This window comes from Choloepus didactylus, chromosome 13, assembly GCF_015220235.1.
Source record: "Choloepus didactylus isolate mChoDid1 chromosome 13, mChoDid1.pri, whole genome shotgun sequence".
Lineage (NCBI taxonomy): Eukaryota > Metazoa > Chordata > Mammalia > Pilosa > Megalonychidae > Choloepus > Choloepus didactylus.
The window spans coordinates 7,673,990-7,696,909 of NC_051319.1; the positions used below are offsets into that span (position 1 = coordinate 7,673,990).

The 22,920-nt window shown below is 39.7% G+C and overlaps 1 protein-coding gene across 3 annotated transcripts in view; it reads right to left on the minus strand.

Annotated features, from left to right (window-relative positions):
- ZNF366 (zinc finger protein 366) overlaps positions 1 to 22,920 on the minus strand; it is a 96,144-nt gene that overhangs the window by 42,097 nt on the left and 31,127 nt on the right. The window contains exon 1 of one of the 3 annotated variants that reach the window (XM_037801894.1): positions 21,586 to 21,703. The exons of the other annotated variants lie outside the window; for them this stretch is intronic. The gene's annotated coding sequence lies outside the window, so the exon portion shown is untranslated. Of the gene's footprint in view, positions 1 to 21,585; positions 21,704 to 22,920 lie in introns of those variants that run through there. 3 annotated transcript variants of the gene reach the window in all.

A 22,920-nucleotide genomic window follows, 5' to 3' on the forward strand; every position in this document is an offset into this window, starting at 1 on the left:
AGGCTCTATTTAAGGTATTACTTATTTTCTTAATTACTATAGAAGGACATATATTTCCAGTGCTTTGTGCATGGAATTATGGCCCATGTATCTGTTTTGATGGTTGAGAGCTGTACTGTCCAAATCAGTAGTCACTGGCCACATGTGACTTCTGAGCACATGAAATGTTGCTAGCCTGAATTGAGATATACTGCGCATGTAAAATGGACACTGATGTCAAGGACTTAGGGCAAAAGAAGAGAATAAAATATCTCGATAATTATTCAATTGAATACATGTAGAATTTATTGGGTTAAATAAAATAGATTATTCAAATTAATTTGCCTGTTTCTTTTTATATTTTATATGGCTTCTTAAATACATAAAATTACATTTGTGTGTGTCTTGCATTATATTATGTTTTATATGGCTTCTAAAATATATAAAATTACATTTGTGTATATCTTGCATTATATTATATTATGGATAGCAGTGGCTTAAAGATTATATTTTAGATTCAGGGGTCCATTAATTCATTATACAACCAGGCCCTGGGGCTGAAGAGGGCTGGATGAGGTCGTCTGTCCCACCCCTTGTCTAGGTAAGGCTGGACACTAAACCATCTTACAGTAAATCTTATTTTTTAAAGATTTGTAGAAAAATGCATTTTATAAATTTCCCTGTAGCTTGGTCTAATGTAAATAGGTGAATTCTAGAAGTAGGAGAGTCATATTCGGTTGTCCAATTATATTTTAAAAACAATAGAAATTAAACTTGAACTGTCCCTCTCCATCAACCTTCCTGACCAATCCAAAACCAAGTTCTACTTTCTAAATATATCTAAAACCTCTGCATTTATCCTCATCATGATCCACAACAAAACTCCCTGGTCCAAGCAGCCACCATCTCACCTGAACTGCTTCAATTGCCCATTGGTGTCCCCCACATTACTCACATTCCATTCCTGTAATCCACTCTCCATGCAGCAGCCATGTGGATGTTCTCAACAGGCAAATATGCCCCATGTCATTCCCCCTCTTGAAGGTCTCCAGCAGCTTCCCATTGATCTTAGGATAAAGTTCAAAATCCATATATGACCTATAAGACTTTACAGTCTGACTGCCATCCATTTCTCCAACTGTGTCTTGCCCATGTTCCCCAAGCTCTGTGCACTTGACTCATTTTGGTCTTCTCAGTTCCTCAAACATGCGATGCTCTCCCATCCTTCAGAACCTTTGCACATGCCATCCCCATTGCCTGGAACACTATCCCCACACTCACCCTCCCTTTGCATGGTTAACACATATTTATTCAGATCCCAACTCAAGCATCCCTTCCTCAGGACCTCCTGACCAAGGCAAATGTGCCAATTTTGACACTCATAATGCGTATCAGAATAGTCATTGGACATTTATTTGTGTGACTATTCACTTAATGCCTGACTCCCCCTATAGGCTATCTGGTCCAGGAGGGGAAAGATCCTGTTAGTTCACATTCACTGACGTATCCCAGCCCAGTGCCTGACACATAGTAGGCCCTTGATATCAGGAAAGATCAAAGAAAGAAAGACAAATTGGTTGTACCAACAAGAATCTTGCCAGCTTTAGCTATGTCTCTTCTTCCTTTTTTAACCTCTTAAGTGGAGAAAGAACACCCCTTATCACCATTCCCTCAGTGTTCACTAATGAACTCTTGGACAGATCACCTGAGTACCCTAGTATATGGATTAGCAAACTGTGTAGACTCTATTTTCAGTGTCTATCCAGAATCCAACCACTTCTCACCTCTTCCACTTCCCCTACCCTGGTCCAAGCCACTACAACCTCCTTCATGGATCATTATAATAGTCTCCTAAATCTTATTTTGCTTTCCCCATCTTTAGTCTCCTGAACACAACAGTCAGACTGATCCTATTAAAATGTAAGTCAGAGCTTGCCACTTCTCTGCTCAAAATCCTCCAGCAGCTTTCCCAAGTCCACATAAACGGCCGACAAGGCTCTGCATGAGACAGTCTCCTCCTATCCCTCTGACCTTGTACCCTACCGCACCCTACCTCGATGAATCTGCTCCAGCCCCACTGACCTCTGGTTGTTTCTTACACACCAGCTGGCTCCCACCTCAGGGCCTTTGCACCTGTTGCTCTTTCTGCCCGGACAGCTCTTCCCCCATACATCTACATGGCTCTCTCCACCACTGCCTTCAGGTTTTTGTTCAATATCACATTTTCAGTCCTATTTACGATTGTAAATCCTGACCACCCCCCACCCAGCACTCTCTATTCTTCTCTTTTTTAATTTTTTCCATATCATCAAAATACTATATAATTTACTTATTTATATTATTCATCATCCATTTCTCTCTACAAGAATGCAAGCTCCATGATATATCCCTACTGTATAAAACAGCATCTGGCATGAGGTTGTTGCCCAAGAAATATTTGTTGAATGAAAGACCAGGCACCTGAAAAACAGGCGGGCTTGAAACCAGACATTCAGCTTGAACATGCAGAATTGGCTTGTATTGCCAGTGGGGCAGACTTGGCTCCACCTCGATCTAGTTCAGGACACTTGAAGGGTCCCTAAGCCAAGATCAGCCACACGGTTCCCCAGCTCAATTCTGATAACTGTCTGTTAAGGTGTGAGGAAGCAGTCAGATTCCAGTGAGTACTTCATTCCATAGCGCCTAAATGGCTCCTCCCAGTATCCTCCCCCGCTCCCGCACTACCACTCCCACCACACACAACTACTTCACACAACCCCCTTTCCTTCCAAGGACGCAATTCAGGCTATTTCTAAAACTGAGATTCTGATCCAAAACAGTAGCCAATACAGTGCATCTCCATGTGCACAGGAAAAGACGGGAGGCCTCTGAGCAATTTCCTGGCCCTATATTTTTTCATTCCAGTAAATGATGCCTTCTTTAGTTCAGGGATCTCTCTCTCTGAGTCCAGCCAATGTCTTTATGGTGTTTGTCATTTGTTACTGCCTGGGATTGTCCCTTTGTTCTTTTTTTTTTTTTTTTTTTTTTCTGTGTCAAGTGATCAATAACTGGGTCCCTTCTGTAATGAAACTCTGACAACCATTTCTACCACGTATTGACTACTAGCTAAGGCACATATAGTATTAATGAGAGTTCCCTTCCTACAGAGGTGTTTTGTTTAATAATAATACTTTAGTTGCACTCTCTGCCTTCAAAGACTTTTGCAAACTTTTTTCTGTTAGGCTGAGCAGCACTTGAATTCATGCTTATGCCTAGGATACAAGCAAGATTAAACAATTTGTCTCAGGCTACAACTAGCTTTGTCTTTTTTAATGGATAAGTAAACTATAACAAATAAAAACAGTGGTTCTTTAACAACTGAGCTAATAGTAACTTAGTTTCCAGCTCTTTCTGTGCTTTTTGTAGCCATACTTGGAGTTCTTCGTTGGCCATGCTGGCTCTCCCACCTCGTGATACCATTTCGCCTTCCCCCTCTCCCTCTTCTCCACTCTCCCTTCTGCTCCTTCTCTTTCTCGCCTATATCTTCTACAGGTTTTTGGGTACTCTAGTTGCCAGGGGGTCTCCAGCACACCCCCAACCTGAGGGATAAGTAACTCTTATCCCTCTCCCTCAGGGACCCAGTTTCAGATGATATACATATTGTCAGTTAATGGTTGAGGAAAGCTCAAGTTCAAGTCTGATATCCAACCCTGTGGCAGACCACTTAGGATTTCATCTCCAGATTTCTCTTTCCCACTAGGGGTACTTGGAATAGAAAAATTTGAGAAGAATTGACAGCATGGCACTTCTTCTGGGCTCAAGGGAAATGAAATATTGGGATTGATTTTTAAGGGCTGGTGGAATGACTCCGGTTATTTTATTATTCCTTTCAGTAAGGATTTTTTTTTTCTGGAGACTATCTTGGCAGAAAGTGATGAGAATTTCGGTTATCCTTTCCCCTGGATCTTTCAACATCTACCAGACAGCAGCCTTACAAACTACAGGCATGATGTAGTCTTTCATTCATTATTCAGTAAATAAAAGCAATAAACAAGAAAAACTATGGCACTTGAAAAAGTGATTAAAAAGAAAAATCTGGCATGTGTACAAAGTTAAAACTTCTGTTGTATGATGACTTCATGCTGAATATGTTAAAGCTCTTTCAAGAGAATAAATATAGGCAAAATTGAAAAATGTCTGAGTCACAATAATTTTGGTTTGATTTTAGCCTGTCCACCTCCAGGTGCTTGTGCATATCCCCTTAAGTCCCAAGGACACTTTAGCCAAGGATGGCATTTGGAGAGAAGATATAACATCATGTATGTAACATGTTTGCATAATGTACCCACAACAGAAGTGCCAAGAACTCAGGAGATGGAGTCATAAAATCTGGCTTTTAATACCAGTTCTACCACTTACTGACTTCAATAAGCCTCAGTTCCATCAGCTATAACACAAGGATAATAATATTTCTAGTTCTTTTTCTGGGCATGTGGGAGACTTGTATTTCCCTATGACCTTTGGAAGTCGATACGGTCATGTGACTTGCTTTGGCCAATAAAATCTGAGCAGAAACGATATGCATCATTTCCTTGTAGAATCTTTAAGAACTACTGCACAATTCTATATAATTTTCTTTCCATCTGCCATAGCAATCCAAAATACTGCAGATGAGAACTGTCTGTCAGCCTGGTACTTAATGATGATATGGGTTAAAGCCACAGCTGATCCATGCAATGGCCATGTAATGGGATTAAGATAAAAATCCTTATTATCTTTCTTTTTTTTCCCCCAAGCCTTGGAGTTTTGGAGGCTGTTTGTTATTGGATAACAAGCCTACGCTACTCTATCCTGACTAATATACTTCTTCATGGATTTGGAAAAATATTAACATGAGATGTTTAATAGGTAATGTGCATGGCACAAATCAAGTGCTCAATAACTGCTAGTTCTTTCTTCCACTACCAAGTTTCTCTGTTTCATCATCCTTTCTAGCCCTTCCTTTCCAGGCCTGAGCTATGCTACCCTTCAGAGAACTGTTTTCAATTTGAGAAGAATGAAAATGAACTTTTTTTTTAAGACTTTAAAAAGTATTCCCTAATATTCTTTAAGAAAATGGGAGAGCCCCTTAGTGAAACAGAGTTGGGAATTCCCATGATGGGAAGAAAATCTTTCTGAAATTTACAAAAGGGAAAGGAGCTAAGGGTCTTCTCGAGGGAATCAGCCAGAAAGTAAAACCAGTGAACTCTGAAAATTCCAACCACAGAGAGTGCTGCCCACTGCGGCACCATGAAGCTGACACTGAGCTGGGTCCAGGTCCCAGGCTCCTCATGCATGGGGGCTATGATTCTGACTCTTCTCTAACAGGTAGTAAATCCATCCTGGAGGATGCTGGAATCCTTGGTATCAGCTTTCCTGAAATTTTGGCCAGAATCACAAAGATGCTCAGACCCCACACTTTAGCTTTTTCCTCAAGAGGTCTCTCTCTGCCTCCACCCGGTGCTGGGCTGTAGCTTTGTGGGGCTGAGAGGGGAAGCTGACAGGGTCACCACTCCTGCTTTGGTGAAATCACTTAGGCTTAATCACCTACAAACTTTTTAGAGCATTTAAATTCACTCTGGAGGAAAAATGTTTCCAGATAAAATTACTCTAGAAAGTCACGTTTCTGAGCTTTATTCAAAGGCTCAATCATAATTGAAGACATTCACTAGATTTGTGGGTTTCTAAATTGTTGAAAAATTGGGGAAGAGAGGAAGGAAAGAGGACTGGAATACACAGAAGATAGAGCCGAGTAAGGCCTCCTTCAACGAAGTTGGTTCCAGAAAGTAGAGGCAAGCAGGGCAGCCCTCTTTCCAAACCTCCAATGGGAGAGGAGCCATGCAGAAACATAGAAAATCCAACAAAGGAGAACTTTCATTCAAAAGATATGCAGGAAGCATCTGCGAAGGGAGAGGTACTGTGCTCCGCATGGAGGGACAGTGGTCCTTCTCAAGGGGAGTGGACACTACTGATATTTTGTGGGGCTTCATTCTTTGTTTTTGTCAGGCCAGACCACTGTGTGCATTGCAGAACTTTAAAATCCTTGTCCCTGTACTCACTAGATGGAAATAGGGCCCCTAGTCATTGTGAGAACCAAAAAGCACCCTCCCCATTTCCAAATGCCTCCCTGGGAGACTGGGCTGCCCCCAATTGAGAACTGCTGAACTTGAACAGGAGAGTCGCTGAAGGTGTTGGGATAGGTAAGAGTTCTCAGACAGGCTTAAAGGAACCCAGGGGGGGAGAGGAGCCACAGAGCAGCCGGCCTGATCCCCACCCCCCTTTCCTCTCCTTGTGATGGCACTTGCTGTCTATACCTTGCCCAACCCGTGTACTTGGAGGTCCAAAGGAGGCAGGAGCAGGTCAGAGGTGTCATGGGGCTCTCAACAGACACTGAATTTAGTTGGATGACTTGGGAAGTGCATGGAATTATTTGAAGAAAGAGGAGGAAGCTATAAGGGATGGTGTTGATTAAAAAGAACCCTCAGACTTCCCTTGATAGACTAGTTATCATAGTAGATGTCAACAGGGACTCTATAGAGCTGAGCCATAGCCCCAAAGAAGCAGCTGAGATGACTTAAGGCACATCGTGTCTGAATTCCTGTTGCATGACCATCTTGGGGGTGTGGCACATACTTCTGGCAACTCTGCACTCTCTTCCTCATTTTCAGCTTGCATGTGATTATTTGGGGGAAGAACAACAAGAAAAGAGAAACTAACATTTATTGGGCACCTGGTATCACTGGCAAAGCACTAAGTATATTCAGGTATTTTATAACACAGAGGATATAAACTTGGGAGTCAGACAGCCCAGGGTTTGCATTCTAGGTCTTCTACTTTCCAACTGAAGTAAGTTACTTAATCTCTGAGCCTCAGTTTCCTCATAAGGAAAATGGGATTAGTAATACCCACCTTGCAGGGTTATTGTGAGCTTTCATAAAATATGAAATATAAAGTACCTGGTCCAAAAAATAAGGCACTCAGTAACTAGTAACTATACCAGTACTTAGTTTTCCTAACACTGGCACAAAGATATTATTCTCATGATTGTACAGAGCAAGGAGGAAGACTAAGACAAGGCTAGCCTGCAGATCCAGAAAATAAGACAAATCAATAATTTTTGTTCCCAGTTCCTTGTTTTTTTTAATCCAGGCCCCTTCATCTGGGCCTTTTGAGGGAGTATCCCAGCAGTTGCTTCAGAGAGCCCAGCTCTATTCTGCACTGGCCAAACTCATCAGCATGGGGAATTGGAGTATTCTGGATAATACATTAAGGATAGGGACAAATTAGAGGATATGCACAGAAGCGGGACCTGCTGGTGAGGAGACATAAAATCATACCTTATTGAGATGGCTGAAGTGACGTGGCATGTTAAGACAGAGGTGTACTGAGGGTCTGGGGACTTGGTAGTTTATGTTTAAATACAGTACTTAAAATAGCTGATACTTGGAAGGACTGGATTTATTTTGCATAATTCCAGTGGACAGAAACAAGGTCATTGGATAGAGGCAGGGAAGTATATTCATCTTCATTCAGTATAAACATTAATTTATTGGAAACTTCTAGAAGGCTCACACTGGATCTTATTCACTTTGGTGTCTATAGCACCAGCACAGAGTCCAGCTAACATAGGACAGCCAAGGAGAGGAAGCTGCTATGATTAATACTGCCTGGTTTTGGAAAAAGCAGTCGATTCTGAAAAGCTGATTATCTGTTCACCGGCTCACTTGCCTGGAGACCTTTGCTTAAAAAAAAAAAGGCGGGGGGGGTGGTAGTGGTGGGGGTCAGCCAGCACAGAAACTCAGGGTAGCCTCATCTTTCACAGTCTAGCAACAGGCTCTTTTCTCCTATTTTCAACCCCTTACTCTGCAAACACTAAAACACACACACATACAGACTTGTTCTCTCGGGCTGGAAGACTGTTTAGGCAATAAAGCTAAATAACAATCCATGGGATGATCTGGAAGCCAAATTTTAAGCTATGAAAGGTCATTCTAAGCCTGCTATGAAAGGTCATTCTAACTTCCTTTGACCCTCTTATAACTGTGGTCCTCAGCATTTTGTTTTGTGGCAAGATGGCATTGCTTCTCTCCTCCTTTTTCAACCATCTAACAGTCTTGGTTCCTCTTACGGACTTTAATGAGGAATAAAGCCTGTAATTCACATCAGCTGCAAGCCTAAACTCCTTCTGCCTGATTCCTTGAATGCATATCTTGATGCATCTAACACATCATGCTGGTAGACTTGTCAAATCTGCTGACCAGATGATATAGAAGCATCATCATCTCTCCACCTTGAAGCGAAGACACCCAAACATTGCATCTGCATAAAAGCAGATATCCTGGCTGGCTACTTTTGACTGCAGGCTGTGACAAAGGAAATGAAGATGAAGAATTATATATCTAAAATTTTCCTTTATTCCTATTCCATATTTTAATTGATTTATTAACCCATTACAAAAATGTCTACAAGAGCCCCTACCAAAACAGTGGCAAGTGGTGCCTAACAATCACAATGAGATGTGCCAAATGTTTAGTATGTGACAAGAGTATGCTAAAGACATCACATGCATTAACTCAAGTGACTGTCACAGCATCCTATGTGGTAGGTTCTACTCTTTTCCCCACTGACACAGATAGGTTAGGCAAATAGCTCAAGATCACACAGATAATAAAGGAAGGAACTGGGAGTTTTGTTGGAAATATTTCTTAGATGAAGGAAGAATTTAAACAAAAATGATGAATATTTCAGACACTTTCAAGACTTCTATCAAGTATACAAACTTATTATAGGTAGTTATTTAAGAATTGAAAAGCTTGTTGCCACCAGAGGATGTAAGTTATTCAAAACACTCCCTGCAATTGATTAGTGAACCCCAGCTTTGGTCTGCTGAGTGGTTCCTAGACTTTTCAGTATGAGGATCCCTTTGTAACTAAAAAATAAACCCATTTTTCAAAGCCCCAACAAGTTAGAAAAAAATGCAAAATAACCAAGAGCCACTGTGAATTCAGTAACATCCTTAAATTGTCATATTTTATGAATTGCTGTAATATAACCAGATTTGAAAAACAGAGGTATATATGCTTCTAAAACATTATTTAGATGGTCTACAAACATTAAACACTTGACATCTAAATAATGTTTCTGCAATAACTCCACAGACCCCCGAAGACCCATAGAGCTGTGTGACTTCAGCTCAATTTCTTATCCTTTCTGAGCCTCAGTTTGGGGGATAATAAAAGGGATTTAGGTGAGAATCAATACGAGATCAGCAAGAATTTGGAGGGTTTTGCAAAAATACAAAAATAGTTAAAATAGTTTAAAACACAGTCCCTGACAAATACAGTTCTAACGTAATTAGGGAGAACAGACACACATGAAAGGATTAGTAAGCAGGGCAAACCACTGAACTAAACTGAACTTTCTAGGAGCTAGTTGTAGAAGGTGAGTGGATAATGCATAGAGCAAAAAGATTATGCAAAAGGGTTTCATTGTCACCTTATACACACTTAAAAGCTGTCAGAGATCTTTTTTTTTTCTTTTTGGAGAGGCTGCTATCTACCACTTAGAGACTTTAGTTACAAGAACCCACAGAATTGTCTGGGTTTAGACACATCCCTTACCATGCTGCGCTAACACTCAAGTTGGGAAACGAGGGTACTGTCTACATTATGGCGATGAAAGATTTTTGGTTTGGTTTGGTTTGAAGTTGCAACTTATATATATTGAGCAACTACCACAGAAAGGAGATTGTACAATAGTCCTAATATTCATATTTAATGGTATTTTGATCCAAGTGTAATATAAAGCACACTTATCATGCAAATTGAAACTCTCTACATTTAATTTAACTAGCTCAACTCCCCTGCATAATGACACAATTTCACAATTTTACACTCTGCATTCAGCCTGTTTTTAGGATATAATTGACCCCAGGGGATGGAATCCTGGGGAAAGAAGTTCCCTTCAGTGATACTGGCTTGGGAGCAGCAGAATTTACTCCTGCCTTTTCCTGCGGGTAGTTGGATCGAAAAACAAACCATTCTACCCCTCCCAGGTCTCCTGGCGCATGGTGTGAATGAGCGTGCAGCTTGATAATTCAGATCGCCTCTACCATCCACCCCCAGGAAAGCTCCAGGTCCCATCAACAGGGGGAGCCCAGATGAATAATTAAAAGAAAAATAACATTTACTGAATATTACTGTAAGGTAGGCATTGTGCTAAGCACTTTTCTTGAATTATCACTGTGAATGCCTGCACAAACCCTAAGAGGCTGTCATCCAGATAAAAAAACTAGAGAGGCGAACCACCCGCGGCCATGCTGCTGGCAAGAGCAGGATTAGGATTTGATCTCAAGCAGCTGCCCCTAGGACATGGGTCGTAACTGCTCCACTTGGCTGCCTTGACCCTTTTCTCCCTGGCTCTCCGGGCTCCTCATCCCACCCTGGTTGACACCCATATTTTACATGTTGCCAAGAAGATGGGGACCCAATAAATTGAGAGGTAATGAGTGAGACCAGGCTTTACATGTGGCTTTATATGTGGCTTTTGGTGACACACTGGCAGGGAAAGGACAAGAGGAATGCAGACAGATGCATGATAATCATCCTTAAAGAAAGTCTCAGAGCACCCAACTTACAGTCAGAAGGGTTCTTAGAGATCTACCTTCAGTTTACAGGGAAGGAAACATTTGTGTACAAGTCCTGAGTTCATGAGGCTGATGTAAGATTCAAAACTCTCTGCACTCATTATCATTCGACTCAGTACAAATGGATATATAGTGAAAACTTTTCCCTTACAGTTCATCCCTTAGCCATCCTAATTCCCTGCCCAGAGGCAACTTCTATCAGAGGTTCTATATATCCTTCTAGAGATATTCTATGTGTATCAAAAAATACACTTTTTAAAATAGAAACAATAGCATTCTTCACACAGGCAGTGCCTCACTTGGTTTACTTAACTATATGGGTTGGTGACTGTTTCAATATCAAAACATATAGAACTGCCTCTTTTTTTTTTTTTCCCAACTTCTTAAAACAGACTTATTGAAGTATCATTTACAAATTATGAAATTCACACATTTTTAAGAGTACAGTGTGATGAGTTTTAGAAAATAAATGTAGACAGTTGTGCAACATCACCAACAACCAATTCTGGAATACTACCATCATCCCCAAAAGTTCCATAATGCTTATTTGCAGTTAATTCCTGCTCTCATCCCTAGCCCCAGCAATAGCTAACCTGCTTTCTTACTGCTTCTAGAAATTTCATATAAAGAAATCATTCAATATGTAGTCTTTTGTGTCTGGCTTCTTTAATTTAACATGATGCTTTTGAGAGTCATTCACAATGTTAGATGTATCAGTAGTTCCTTTTTATTGATGAGTGGTACTCCATTACATGGATATACCACATTTTGTTTAGCCACTCACCAATTAATGGACCTTTGGATTGTTTACAGTTTGGGACCATTATGAATAATTCTGCTGTGAACATTTGTGTACAAGTCACTGTGTGGACATATTACTTCATTTTTCTTGGTAGTTACCCAGAAATCAAATTGCTGGACTATATTGTAAGCATATATTTAAATATTTAAGAAATTGCCAAACTGTTTTCTGAAGTAGCAGTACCCTTAGACATTCCCATCAGCAACGTATAAGAACTCCAGTTTCTCCACATTCTCACCCACACTTGATATTTTCAGTCATTTAGACATCCTAGTGGGGGTGTAGTGGTATCTCAACATAGTTTTAATTCGCCTTTTCCTAATCTAATGGTATTTTGTATGTTTTCATGTGCTCATTTGCCATTTGTATATCCTCTTTGGTTAAGTGCCAATTCAAATCTTTTACCCCTTCTTTAAATGAGTTGTCTTCTTACCCCTTCTTTAAATGAGTTGTCTTCTCATTATTGAGCTGTAAGTGTTCTTTCTATATTTTGCAAACAAGTCTTTTATCAGATGTATGTTTTGGAAATAACTTCTCCTAGTTTATAACTCATATTTTCAATTTTTTATAATAGTGTCCCTTTGAAGAGCTAAATTTTAATGAAGTCCAGTTTATCAATTATGCCTGATCAACGATTACAAAGATTTTCTCCTATGTTTCCTTCTAAAAATTTTATATTCTACCTCTTATATTTAGATCTTTGACCTACTCCAAGTTAGTTTATGCATATGAAGTGAAGAAAAGGTCTGAGTTCCTTTTTTTGTTCTCTGTCTTTTGCATATAGATATCCAGTTGTTCTAGTACCAGTACTTGAAAAGACTATCCTTTCCCTTATTGCATTATCTTAGCATTTTGTTAAAATCCAATTGAGCTTATATGAACAGTTCTATTTTTGGATTCTTTTTTGTTCCCTCATTTTTTAGGGCTGCATAATATTCCATTGTATGGATGTACTATACATAATTTAATCAGTCTTTTATTGATTGTGCTATTTTCAATCATTTCTTTTCTGTTCCAAATAATGCTGCAGCAAATATATTACATTGTAGTTGTGTCTCTTTGTCTGTTCTAAGTATATTTATATTTGTAGAATAAATTCTAAAATAAATCAATTTTACATTTTGATAGATACTGAAAAATTAATCTCTATAGAAGTTTTACTAATTTACAGTTATACCGGCAATGTATGAGAACATTCTCCAGATCCCCTGAAATGAGTATCCTATTAAATGTTTTCATCTTTGCTGCTCAAATGTAAAATAATGACATCTTAGCTTTAAATTGCATTTTCTAATTATGAATGAGGATGAGTATCTTCAACTTTTTACATGTTTAAGAGCCAACCATATGTCATTTTCTGTGAAATGTCTGTTTCATGTTATTTGCCCATGTTTTTGATCATATTAAGCTCTTTGTGATATACATTGCAATTGCCTTCCCCAGTTTTTTGTCTTTTGACCTTGTTTATTGAGTTTGGTCCTGCAGAATCTTTTTATTGTATCGTAATGAAATTTATCAGAAAATTTAAGCCTTCTGGGTTTCTGTGAAACTTAGAAAGGCCTTCCCTGTTCTGAGATTTTAATTTTTTTTAATTCCCTGTCTTTCCCTAGTATTTTTGCATTTTTATATTTAACATTTAAAATCTTTGGTCTGTTTGGAATTTATTTTAATGTAATAAATGAAGTGAGGATACAAGTTTATTTTTTCCCAAATAGCTACCCAGTTGGCCCAACATCATTAATTGCAAAATCCAACTTTCCTCCCCTGATATGCAATGCTATTTTATCATATACTAAATTCCTCTCTGCATTTGAGTACACCAACCTGCTATCTATTTGTGTGTCAGTATCCACTATCAAACCTCTATTCTCTGACTCCACATCTAGTCTTCCCGCCTGAATTACTTATATTCTCAAAATGGCACACAATGAATAAATAGAGCACTTTATGAATTGCTTGCAATAACACCTAAATGCTGTCTTACCTCCCCCAATAACTTAGGTTTAGCAAAATTCAAACTTTTTTAATATCTCTAAAAAAAATGTACTAAGAAAGTAAATCTGCTTGAAGGCACAGGGGACTCAGAATCAGACACTACATTTTTGAGCCAAGTAAACCATTTAGAGCTAATCCATTTGTTTCCTTCTATAAGAGGCAATGGTTTTGAGCAGCTATATGTTTGTTTAGATACTGGTGTGCATGGCACACATGGTATTTACATAGGAAAGTATGTCATTAAGTAAATCAATCCCCAACTCCCAAAATTCCCATATTGATTGAAGAGCAAAGAAATTTGATACTTTATGCCCAAATCCTTCTGGGATGGAATTTGTTCACTTTTTAATGTCCTCCTGAACTGTAGCATTAAACACGTGACACTGAAATTCTTCTCCTGCTAGGCCTAGAAGGAGCACAAAGGAATGTAAGGCATGCCAAACAGTACATGTAGAGGTTGTGAAGACATACCAAATGGAGCTGCCTTCTTTAAAATGATGTGTTATTGGTCTGCACCTTCTTTTGCAAAAACTGAGCTCTTTGCTTCTTCTCCAACATCCCCGTTCAGACCTGGGGCTTAAGCATCAGCCAGGATATAAGAACTCTCCACCTGGGGACGTGTGTTCTTGCAGCTGTCAGAGCCAGGGGACAGGCGATTGCCTGGCAAACGTGCTGGGGATGCCGGGCAGCTACAAACCATGTCAGAGGGGACATTACTGGATATCTCCTGAGTGTCGAGACAGCCAATGCCCAGAATATTCCCCCTTGCCCAGCTCTTCAAGAAAACCAGATAGAAAGTGGGATTCTGAATATACTAATAGGAACCTTATAGAACTTTTTTGCATGTTCCTCCTGCCACACTAAGAACTCAAGTTCTAGTAGTTCTGGGACCCCATCTTGATACATTTTAGTGTGATGCTCCCTAGCACCTTAAAAGTGCTAAATACATACTCTTTTTTTTTTTTTAAAGGAAAAGGCTGGAAGACCACTCTTTGTCTTTTTTTGTTTTTTAACTGAAAAAGTTCTCTGGGGGAGGGCATGGGGAGAGACGGGTTTCCACTGGGCTGTGGGGAGGAAAGCCACCTGAAATGAAAAGAATCAGTGGTGGCATATTGTAGGAGGTGTTCAATAAACAGCACTGAAAACGTGAAGTTCTTCCGTCTCCCTGCAGTTCCCAAGGAGGAAGATCAGGGGGTCTAAATGAAGGAGAACCCACCATCTCCCTCCAGGCAGAGGCCAGGTTTTACCCAGGCTGAAGCAAACCAGAGGCTATTCCAGTCCTCTCCCTCACTCTCTTCCGGCCATGTTTCCTTTCTCCACCCCCTCCAACAATAGTCCCCTCTTGATTTCTGTTCCAAGAGAGAACGGTGAGTCCCCAGTGCAAAGGAAACTCCAAGGATTCTTTCCGCAGAGCTTTCTGGTTGGGAAGGGTGAGGTGTATGTGCTGGCAAATCCCCCTCGGCTATGATGCTGGAGAACTGGGGGCCCCTTCCCTCTTTTGCAAGGCAAGAGGCCCGTTTCTTGCCCCTATTCTTGAGCATTCAAAGGAAAAAGCCAGGTGGACTACCTGTTCTTCCTGGCAGTGCTCTGTGATGCTCCCCCTAGCATTTCAAATCTCTTTCCAAACTGTTGAAAGAGCTACATAACTTTTGGGGGCAAAGACCCCCAAATACCCTGGGGGACTTCCTTACCCTAAACCAATAGCCTAGGTAATAGGTAGAAACTTGGGCCTCACCCCAGACTCAGACTGTCTGTTGAGGAGACCTAGGAATCTGCCCCAGGTGATTCTGATGATTGGTGCTGCAAACACACTTTGAAAACAATGCCGAAACCTTTCCTCTCCGAGATGGGAGGATCCCTTGAAATTGAGTTAACTTGTTGGGTAGACCTACAAAAATTGTGTCTAATTTGCTCAGAGCTGAACAGAACCAAGACTTATCAATAATACTACTATCTAATAGGGAATGATGTCTTGGACAAGGTCAAAGTTAAGATGGCTTTGTAACTCCTTGGAATAGGGACCTGCATACAGAGATCAATCTGTACAAGAGGTCCAAATCAGAAGGCGATGGAGCTCAAAGTTGAATGTGCACCTGAATTGGTTGGGATCTTGTTAAAATACTGATTCTGATTCAGTAGGTCTGGGGACCTGAGATTCTGCATTTCTAACAAGCTCCCAGGTCTTGGGACCACACTTTGAGAAGCGCTATCTTAAGAGATACTTAATTAAATAAATAAATATCCATATGTGCTACAGATGTTACTTCCTCTTTAATGAGAAACCTGGAAACAAGCAACATAAATTTAATGACCTTAAGCATTTCACTTATTCTCTCTATCTGTTAAACAAGGTAATTGCCTTTTCTAATATCTAAAATGGGGAGAATAGAACACTTAGTCCTTAGAATGGAAGGGTTAAGTAAAATAATGTATATACGTTCTTAGCAGACCCCAAACCTAGTAACGACTCCATAAAAATTGTTGGTGGTGATAGTGCTGTTGTTATAACATTCTCCCATAGTATAAATGGCCATCATAAAATGACGTGAAACTGGGGCCTTAACATATGGAAGGAAAATAGGAGACTGGATCAGAATTGCTTTTATGTGTCCCTGGCACTTGACACTGACAGTGTTTTCAATATGAATAGAGAGGGATTTTCAGTTTCTACCACAAATAACAGAACCTTGGACCCCAATGTTAAACTTAATAAACACCATCCAAAATTCCAGCTTGTTATTAAGCATTTATATTTACCTCCTGAAATCTGCCAAATAAATGCAAAATGTCCTCAATCCAGTATTTGTTCATTTTGGCTGTTTCTGTCACCCAATTAAATAAAGGAAAGGGTATTACGCTCAACAAGGATATCATGTTTCCCTCCCTGAACTCACCCCATAGTGTTTGTGTAAACTCAGCCCAAGTGGCATCCCTTTTGCTTGAGTTTATAGCACTGCCTACACAAAACCAGAGGGCTTGGAGCATTTCCTACAAAGTGGCATCTGGATCACAGCTCTTTTAGTCAAGGAAACAAATGACCACTCACTCTCTCGCCAAAAACGATTTGCTAACCCATCATCTACCCAGAAAACAAATGAAAATAAAAGGCAACGACAGTCTTTTCTGGGTATCTGATAAATGCTTATATTCCATGAGCAAATGGGTGAGGGTCCTTGCCAAGATGGCATTTTAATAGACATACAGCAGCCCCATGCACATAGCAGTGGAACGAGCCCATCATTTCAGGCGATTCAGGTAGGGAAAAAAGTCGGTCAAACTGGCAGATTGGCATTGTAGAAACCACCCAAAAGTTTGACACACTCCTCTATGTTTATGCTACTTTATTTGGCATCATATAAGGATAGCAAATTTCACTCTCAAGCCAACTTATTCATTAATTAATCTACTCAACAAATACTGTGAACCTATTATATGCTGGGTGTTATTCTAGACCCTGGGCATACAGCAGAGAACAAAGCAAAGTCACTGTCCTCATGGTGCTTACTTTCTAGTGAGCTTATATATAACATATAATTTATGGTAACAAAATGTTCTTGTTCTTTTATCTAAATAACATTTTTTTTTAATGTATTTCGTACTTCGATAGTCAAAAAAAGAACAGCAATCATTTAGCTAGCTGTTTCTGAGAGTGCATATTAAAACATCTGTTGTCCCTGTGTTTCAGTCAGATGGAGACCTGTGTCAATTGCTGCTTTATTTCATTAGCCATATAAACAAATAAGAAAAAAATTGAGTGATTTAAGTATAAACAAAAACAGGAAAATCAGAAAAACTTTTTCTATAAGCTTTGCATTTTTCTTATAAAAGTATATTTAACATGATATGAAAGTACTGTTTTTTTTTTTAAATAACATTGACAATCATTTGTCTTTTCATGTCCCCATTATCTTAGGGACAAGGATTTAATGTCTAAAACAGGCTCAGCACAGCACACATTGTAAAAAGAAAACTCTGAAATCAAATCTACAGGTATTTAAAATAAGTGAATAGAAAATTTTAATATCATGTGAGAATGCATGCTCACTATAAGATACCAGTAATATAGAAATGCATTTATGTACCTTATGGTGAGTATGCATTTTTCTTTAACCAAGAAAAACACAGATATTAAAAGACAGAATTACAATATGTACAGATCAAAGCAACCAATATTTTTATAGTTTATATACGGTTTCAGAACACTGATCATCTCATCAGATTGCTTGACTGGCTAGCACATTCCTTAGTCCATAATACTAATAGCATCTGGAATAACAATCGATACATTCAGAACTAATTTCTAAAGAGAACATCCAATGCTGAATAGGTATTCCATTTAAAAGCATGATTCTTAGGCTGTGCATTTATATTTAATGCCAATGCAATCCTGAAGAAGATGGAGTAAGACACTAACGATCCATTTCAGAGAGTCAGAGAATGTTAGCATCAAAACCTCCTGGATCATCTAGTGCAGTGGGCAGGAGCGAAGAGTGTAAACAAGCCCCCCAGGTGAATTCTGATGCACACTCACAAGTACAGACCACCTAGAGAATAAATTTCCTCCAACCCCATCATTTTACAGACAAGAAAATAGAGGCCCAAGAAAGCAAAGAAACCTGACAAGTCACACACATAGGGAGTGGCTGAGGTTGGACCAGAACCGAAGCATTCTGACTCCCCATCTGGTCTTATTTGTACTGCACTAAGTCAGAAGGGAAGGCACTTTTTGCACTTTAGTGTAGAACAAGTCATCACCAATATGCTCTCCTTAGGTCAAGTGTCCAAACAAGTTTCGGTTATTTGTCAGAGCCTCTTATTCTAACAAAACAGCCCCAGAAATTTTGGTTGTTGTTGAATTTTTAAGTTGTTACTGTTGTGTGTTTTGCTTTTGGAAAGTAGAGGGAAGTTTAGCTAGGATCTAAGCTAAAGTATCATTATAACTTGACAAACTAACCAGCATGTAGGTTTTAAAGTCTCGAGTAAGAGAAAAACAGAAGTTGGACCAACCACACCGCCCCCCTCCCCTCCGCCACACACACACAGTGTGGTGGTGATGGGGTTCTGTTTATCACTGCTAAAATGCTCAAGGAGAGAGGGATCTCTGAGTGTGCTCAGCCCTGGGTGGGGATGATGTTGGGGGAGAGGAGGGCGTTGCTTCAATTCTTTTTCTCTCTAGCTGAGTCATAGAACAGCCACGATGGCCTCCAAAAAACGTCTACAGCCCTCCGCGGCCAGGGAAAAGGTCACCAAAGACACGGAGCTTGAGAGTTTAGGGAAGTGGGTGAAAGGGGAGAATGAAACATCTAAAATGTAATTGCAATCTCTTTGTACATGTATCTAAGTTGAAAATTTTTATCCCTAGGCCATCTTTCCCCTGCATTGAGCTCTACTGGACACAGCCGGCATTTTGATCAGCCTGAATCTGGCATTTCTGCCATTAGCAGAGGTGAACATCAATATGTTAAACTCTATCTGCCCTTATTTTACAAGCATTTGGGATTCAGAATATCTTCACTGAATGCGTACCTAACTCTAAAGCTGAATAGTAATTTTTGTTCTGATAGAGCCTTGGCACAGTATTGATCAAGGAGAGTCAAAAAATTATAGGAGACATTCTGTTGTCTACATTCAAAAAATATAGTACTCTGAAGTGCTATTATACGACTCTGTTAAGAAATTACAACTGACATCTATTGACTCCTGCTACCAGCCTAGCATTGTGCCAACTGCTTTACATAAATAATCATATTTAATCCTCACAATAGTTCTACTATGTTGATGCAAATTTATATCTGGAGAAACTGAGGCTTTTCTGAGATTGAGCACCTGACCTAAGGCCCGCAGCCAATAAGTGACCAAGCTGGAATTCAAACCCAAATTTGTCTAACAACAAAGCCTATGTTTTGATGCTCTATTTGTTCTAATTTCCTTTACATGCCAGCACACAAACTTATAAGAAGCATATCCTAACATGATTTAAAATTCATGTGATTAATTGGTAATTTCATTGTTTGTACACTTTGGGCAGAAATTAATTAATGTGTATGTCAAATTCTTGACAATTCCAAGCCGGAGTTCCCCTAATGATATCACAAAAGAACCTCTGATGACCCCAAAGAAGAATCACCCACTGGAAGTTTCCACAAATGCCAGCTCACTCCTTGGAGTTCAGCAAAGACAGCTTGAGAGATATCGAATAGACTAAGCTAGCCAATGGTTTCTTTCTTTGGGAGGCTGAAATATTATTTTTCCAGAATCCAACAAATAGTCTCAAGGCAATGACGTAACAACTTCAATGGAAATATTGATTGTATACTTTTTACTTTTAAAGAAAATAAATAATCTATCCCGAGCTCCTTAATCTCGGGCCACAGTGAAGATGCATGTAGAAGTGCGGCCGTTTTCCAAACGGTTGCCATATCTACCTTTTGTCTAACTCTTGCTCATCCTTAGCCAATGTGACTCTGCTGTCATCTTTTGTCTTTCTTGATATTATGCTGCATCTGATGGTTTTATTCAATAACCAAAACTTGAGGACATTCTGTATTGTTGTTTTAATTTGGCACAAAATTAAATACATTATCAAGGAGAAATGAAACTGAAAGAAGCAGGTCAAGATAGCAGCCCAATTGTGATTCTACTGCTGATAGAAGATACAAAATGCCCAAGTCAATCAATCCCGGCTACCTTTGACCCAAATATCTATGAAAAAGAGTGTCTAGGGTGGGTGGAGTGGGACTGGAAACCATTTTCAATTGTTATCAGAATAATTTTGCACCCTCAAGCAGGCAAATGCTGGTCACGACTTTTTTACGCTGCTCATTTTACGGTGCTCTTAAGCAAAGTCGCTTGGAAAAAGAAGTCTAACTAATGGCACAAAACCCACATAACTATCCAGGTCTATCAGAGTTTCTCATCCTATTAAGATGATGGCTCAGTTTAGAATAAAGATTAATTACTTGATTGTGGTTAAGGCATAATCTGGCTGACTTAATTTATTAATGAGAGACTGGCTATATTTATCACATTCTTCACATCCCAGGTGACTTCAACCAGTAAATTTCATAGAAATGAATATTAAAAAAAGGATCTGTAGCCTTTGCCTTTCACCCATCTGATGCCTCTACGAAATAACTTATTAAAATTAGTAAATACACACAGCCTTTCAGAAGGACCTGGCTGACCTATTTTTGATGACACGATCTTAGCTCCTCCATGGCTTGCCCTGATGAGTTCTTGGTAACAAAATCATTCCTGATGAATTTAATTGAAGCAAGTTAGACTTTCAAAAAACTAGTTGTGAGTGTAAGCTTGACTAGCTTGCTGTGTTCTATTTGGTGTTTAGAAAACCAGGCACTGGGTGAATGTTTTTCAACTGAGTCTATAGCTTAGTTTTTCACTCTTCCTGACATGAGCGATCAATCTTAATCCTATTCTGGCCACATGCTGTTTTCCAAAACTAAAGCGATATGCCTCAAAATCTTTGCCTTCTTTTGTGTGGCAGATGACATCTTACATTGTCAGTGAATAATAAATAAGTTCCCAGGTGTGGAACTTAAACATGTAACCCCCCATGCACGTATAATTCAAAGTGACAATCCCTTCTTTTTTTTCCCTCCTACTTCAGTGATGCAGAATAACAGTCACGAATTAAACATTCCTTTTTAGGGGGGGGTGCTGAATGTAAAGAAAAGAGCAAGAGAATGGCACCTAAATTCAGACAACATGTAGCAAAAGCCCAGAGCAAACAACAATCCTTAGCAGACACCCTGATACGTAAGGTTCCCAGGACACAGCACTGAGAGGTGAGTTCTCAAAGCGAGACACATCACACACTTCGGTGCCTCCTGGTTAACCCAACCGTGTTATCTGTGCCAAAATTCAGTTTTAACACAGTGTCCTCCTTCTCCCCAATGCAATTCTATTTCCAGACTATTCTGCCAGATTCAGCTCTGGAAAGCATCCGTATTCTCTTAAAAAAAAAAAAAAAAAAAAAAGTATAAGCTTAAATTCTGGGCCATCCATCAGTCATACCGCTTGATTAAGGACTATACCCAGTAAGACATTTTCTGTTGAAGTTGCCCACAGCAGTATCCATCCCAGGGATATTGAAATGGAAGCAGAAGCAATTGCATGGGTAACTTACCAGCTCCTGAGGTCTGAATGGCTGCAGCAGCCCCAACTGCTTTACCTGATCCCTTGCTCTCTCTGTCTCCCTCTCTCTCTCCCTCTTTCTCTTGTGTACAGATTGCAGGGAACTTAAAAACGCACAGGGACAGTGTTTCAAATGACTTAAGAAAGAGAACAGGAACAATACTTCGTTCTCTTTTTCTCAGATGAGTACCTTCGGGAAGAAGGAAGGAAGGGAGGGGAGAGGGAGGAAGTCAACAACCCTTTGCTTTCCTGAAAAAAAATAAGGAAACAGAAGATAGACATCTCATTTTCTCTTAAACAAAATGTTGGAAGGAGCAAAAAAAAAAAAAAAAAAAAAAAAGAAAAAGAAAAAAAGGAATTCCTCAAGTATGCTCTTTGCTCTGGGAGCTTTAAAGAGATGAAAATGCCTTAGTGGCCTATCCTGTCCAAACAAATGGCATTCCAGAAGGGCAGGATCTCCTGAGTTTGCAGCCACTGGTCTCTGGTTTGCAGAACTAACATGGCCAAAAGGGAACAAATCGTGTCATCTCAGCTCTGAGCAAGGGAAGGTTTGGTCTGTTATGCTAACTGAGGCAACCTGCAGCCTGTAAGACTGGGCAGCCAGGACTTCAGGCTTTTCCTAGGCCCTCTGAAACACCGGAATCCAGGAATTGCATTGCTGCAATTCCTCAGCCTGACTTTAGATTCTTAGAGTTCTTCTAGCATCAAAGATGTATACATTGGTCATCGAGCTTTATGCAATGAACCAAATTCAGCTTCCATCTTGGCTGGTGCAAAAGACAAAAAAAAAAAAAAAAAAAAAAGAGAAAGAAAGAAAGAAAGAAGACTCACCACATTTCAGTCAGACATAGCTATCTCAGAAATGCTGTTTATACTGTCCTATCCTTTGCATTCCTAAAGCTCCTTGGATTTAGTCACCTCTGGAAAAACCGGCAGGTGATTTCTAATTTGTTTTCAAAATACACTGAAGAAGCATAGATCTTAGATCTTAGATAAATCAGCCACAGTTTTTGAAAAGGGATGGGAGGCTGAGTAGAAGGAGCAGTGAAAAGGGGGGAAGGAGAGTTGGAGGGAGGGCATATCCTTCACCAAGTTCGAGCACTTGGGAGCTCAGCATGCAGGTGTGAGCTCTGTTTAGAGTCAGCTGCACTTAGGAATAAGCGTGGTTTAAAATTCTCTGATTTGTTTTGTGTGTCTTGTGTATTTCATTCATCTGGTTAAGACAGTTTTCACCATAAACAGGAACCAGCAGTTATGTGGACCTTTGTGGCAGCAAAAGAAAAACCAGACTTAAGCTACTTCCTTTATTTCACCAAATTGTGAAAAA